The sequence below is a fragment of the Ursus arctos genome, unplaced genomic scaffold (assembly GCF_023065955.2).
Source record: "Ursus arctos isolate Adak ecotype North America unplaced genomic scaffold, UrsArc2.0 scaffold_27, whole genome shotgun sequence".
NCBI lineage: Eukaryota > Metazoa > Chordata > Mammalia > Carnivora > Ursidae > Ursus > Ursus arctos.
This window is the reverse complement of record NW_026622952.1, coordinates 1,971,677-1,976,330: the sequence shown is the minus strand read 5'-3', so window position 1 is coordinate 1,976,330 and position 4,654 is coordinate 1,971,677.

Sequence of the window (4,654 nt, the reverse complement as noted above, 5' to 3'; positions counted from 1 at the left end):
AATCCCTGGATCAAGATGGTAACCGTCTGATCCCCCTGCCCAGTGGTAAATACAGTGGTATGGCCTATGACATACAGCAAAGTTATAGACTCTTACCTATTACCTCGGACCCCTTAGAGATGGTCACCAGCTATATTAGAACACTGCAATTTCCAAAGAGCAACATTTTTGTGCTGGGTTGGACCTTTGATTGTGTCATAATTCTTTCTTGGAACACCTACTATTATGTATTAAAGTGAATTCGTTTAATGAACACCCTGGTGACTACCATTTATGTTTAACCTGATATGAATTTCTCTTTGTATCAAGACTTTCTGTTTAGTATGTCAATAAAATAATAGTGAAAATAAAAGTAACATTGCTTCTTTGGGTCATGGACAACCTTAGGTTTGGGAAACTAGTCAAGAGCAGTGATACATCCACTGGTGTGTCATCTCACTCCAGAGTGACCGCCGTCGGGGCAGGGCAGCCTGGCCTGTTGTGAAATCAGATGTACCCCTGAGCTCAAGGGTGGCCCCAGCTTTGGGCAACCAGAGGAGACCCAGCCAGGCCAGAAGAATGCAGCATAAAAAGGGAAATCATACTCAAAAGAATACACGTTATGAAGATTAACTCAGGTAACCTTCTAAACAGCCCTACAGGGAAAGCGCTAGCATCATCCCGGCTCACAGGTAAAGGTCTTAAGACTTCACGGGCAGAAGTCGACCCTCAGGCGAAAAGAGCGAGAAGGATCCATCTTACTGTTTGTCCAGCAGAAAGGTGTTCTTGCCACCAAGAAGTACCCGGCGAGGGTGTGCTGGGGGTGGGAGGTGTGTGACTGCCCCCAAACAAGCTGGCTTAGCGTGTGCCTGCAGAGGCCGGCACTCCAAACTAGGACCCTCAAGAGTCCTCTGCTTTTTCATAAGGGGCCTTCGTGGGAATTTTGATAATTCTACACTGGCCTGTCCCACACATCGCAGGATGCCTTGCATCCCCAGCCCCCAGGACTTACGTGACGATAGTCATTGCAACAAGCAAAAATACCCTTTAGACATTTCCCAACACCAACTGGAAATAGAGCGTGTGTGTGTGTGTGTGTGTGTGTGTGTGTGTAAAAGGGGTGCAATAGCATTTCTGGTTCCCAATGGCTGGATACTGCTGAAGGGTCCAGATGAGAGTTCAAAGTCAAAAGGGGGATAGGCAAAGGGACATGCTCAGATCTTTTCCCCCATTCTTGTTGCCCTGTCCCCTCACTGCATGCAGGGGGCACACGCTAGGCCCTGCAGGAGGATGAGGCTGGGTGGAGGCATCCAAGATGTGGAATCTATTAGCTGTGTGATCATGGGCAAGCCACTCTACCTCTTGAGATAAAAAAGAAAGAAGAAAGAAAGAGAAGAAAGAAAAAGAAAGAAAGAAAGAAAGAGAAAGAAAGAAAGAAGAAAGGGAAAGAGAGAGAGTTGGGCTAAATAATCTATGAGTTCCATTCCATCCCTAAAAGTCACTGATCTTATAGTTCAGGCACACAGACAGTCCCACACATGTGCACTTGTGTGAGTGTGTGCACGTGGACACCACACTCCCCCCCCCCACGGATATTGATAATGAAATTATAACCAGGATAATTTCAAGTCAATTCTAAAAATAAAGTGTCAGTTAACAAAGAATTCTTTAATGATTTACTGTCTTTGTGACCCTTTATGAATTTTCAATCCTCGCTTCCCCTTGTTCTTCTGAACAAACGCTGTGACTTCCCTTTTATTCCCATGCTTATCTCATTTCTTTTACATTCATAGTGCTGGTCCCCCTTACTTGTGAGTACAAGATCCTCTCTCCTCTGAGGATCCCTGAGCAAATTCTGGAAAGTTGGGCTGGAAAGTCTGAGGTATGTTCATGTATACGAGAATGTGTGAGGAAGTCAGGATTGGGGTTTCCCTGCTCCTGGCCAGGGGCACTTTCCTCCATCCTCCTGCTTTGCATCCCTTACAAGTTCTGTTTTTATACCTAATAAGGGGTTAATGTCCAGAATATATAAGAACTCTTACAACTCCTCAACAACAACAAAAACAACCTGATTTTTAAAAGTGCAGAGGAGGGGCCCCTGGGTGGCTCAGTTGGTTAAGTGACTGCCTTCGGCCCAGGTCATGATCCCAGGGTCCTGGGACCAAGCCCCACGTCGGGCTCCCTGCTCAGTGGAGAGCCTACTTCTCCCTCTCCCTCTGCGTGCTACTCTACCTGCTTGTGCTCTCTTTCTCTTTGTCAAATAAATAAATAAAATCTTTTAAAATAAATAAATAAAAGTGCAGAGGACTTGAATATACATTTCTCCAAAGAAGATATGCGAAGAAGAAGAAGAAAGAGTAAAGAAGAAGGAAGATGAAGAAGGAAGAAGAAGAAGAAGAAGAAGAAGAAGAAGAAGACGACGACGACGACAAATGACCACATGAAAAGATGCCAATGACTAGGGAAATGCAAATCAAAACCGCAAGGAGATATCACCTTACGCCCATGGGATGGCTACTATAAGGGGAAAAAAGCAGAAAATAACGAATGTTGGCAAGGATGTGGTTGGCAAGGATGTGGGAAAAATGGAGCCTTTATGCACTGTTGGTGGGGATGTAAAATGGTTGCAGCCACTGTGGAAAAACAGCATGGCGGCTCTTCAAAAAATTAAAAATAGAACTGCCATATAACCCAACAACTCTACTTCTGGGTATATACTTCGAAGAATTGAAACTCAGCGACGTTCGTACACACCTATTCACAGCAGCATTATTCCTGAGAGCTAAAGGGTAGAAGAAACTCGAATGTCCATTGATGGATGAATGGAAAGACAAAATGTTGTAAGTACATACAATGGAATATTATTCAGCCTCAAAAAGCAAATAAATTCTTATGTCAGCTGTACTTCAATTAAAATTAATTTTTTTTAAAGCAAAGAAGTGCTGACACATGCTACAACACGGATGAACCTTGAAGACTATACTTAGTGAGGGAAGCCAGTTACAAACAGACCACTCCTGTGTGATTCCACTCATATAAGGTACCCAAAGTAGTCAAAGTCATAGAGACAAAGTGGAATGGTGGCCAGGAGCAGACGGAGTGGTGGGGTTAGGATGCTAGGATGCGGAGCTGCTGTTAATGGCTACAGAGTTTCAGTTTTACAAGATGAAAGAATTCCGTGGATGGCTGGTGGTGAATATCACTGAACCATCTGCTTAAAACGGTGAAGATAGTAAATTCTGTTATGTACATTTTACCACTATTAAACTTTCTAGGGGCGCCTGGATGGCTCAGTTGGTTAAGTGTATGACTTTGGCTCAGGTCGTGATCTCAGGGCCCTGGTGATGAAGGATAGTCGGAAGGCAGGCAGGGACAAGGGGCCTCCCACCCTAAGCAGAAACCACCTTTAAAAGGATTTTATACCATCCTGGAAGGAGCCCTCCCCCTTTCCCGTGTGAGGGAAACCTGATTGGATGACAGGTGCAGGGAGGGTTCATCTGATTAAAACAGCCCACCAACAACCCCATAAAACCCCTAGACCTAGAAATTCTGGTGGCAACCCTCTCCGGTCCCCTCCCTGCTCAGGAGCTTTCTACTATCACTTTGTTGTTGCTCAATAAACCTTGCTTTGCTGCCCACCACTCTGTCTGGTCTACGTCTTCCTTCTTCGCAGCAGCGTGACCAAGAGCCGTGGGCACCTATGGAGAAAAAAATCCTGTAACCCTGGGAGCAAGCTCAGGGTTCTGCTGCACTGCGTTGGGCTCTGTACTCAGTGGGGAGTCCGTTTGTCCTTGTGCCCCTTCCCCTGCTGGTACTCTCTCTCAAATAAATAAAATCTTTTAAAAAATAAAACTTTTTCAACAATGATATTAAATATGGATTTGGCGTAATATTAAAAAAATAAATGTATCAAGTAAACCAAAGCATTGTAAGAAAGATAAAATACAGATACGATTACAAACAGGAGAGGCAGTAAAAATACTTTAAAACGGAGAAATTCAAGTTCACGACCTCTGCCTGCTGTACGGCAGAGGGCCTGAGGCTCGTGGACGAGGTCGACAAGGGAGAATGCGCACGACGTAATAGTTGTGGTGCAGCGACACCTCGGAGATTACGCAATCATAAGTCGTATAGGTCAACGTAGGGGCCGCTGGTAGGCAGCGGCGTGAGCAGGGGAAACCCAGCAAGGCACAGGGGCCCACGCCGACCACGACCGCGGGGCTGAGCGCAAGCAGGCTCGTGAACGACCCACCTCGAAACAGCCGTAGGCCCTCGTTGACCCATGGGCGACTTACACCCAGGCGCAGTTTCCAAAAAAGGGAAAATTCTATTCGTTCCCATAGCTCCGTCGTTCCGCCCTATTCCTACAGCCCTTCACCACCGCATCGAGAGACCCCCGTCTCTCCCTCGCTGTCCTGCCCGCTGCTCCCTTGCCATGTATTCAATAAACCCCGATCTCTTTGTTCTGCCTCCCGTGAATTCTCTCACCACCGGCGCCGCCGGCCCCCACCTGGTAGGGACACCCCACATTCAAGCCTATGCAACATCACAGAGGAATAATCCTGGCATGTTTTGAGAAAACAGCAAAATACAAAACTGAAAGGTAAAATTGAAGTGTAAATTATGTGTGTGCACAGACAAGGAGGAGATGGGGAAAGACCAGAATATAATTAGG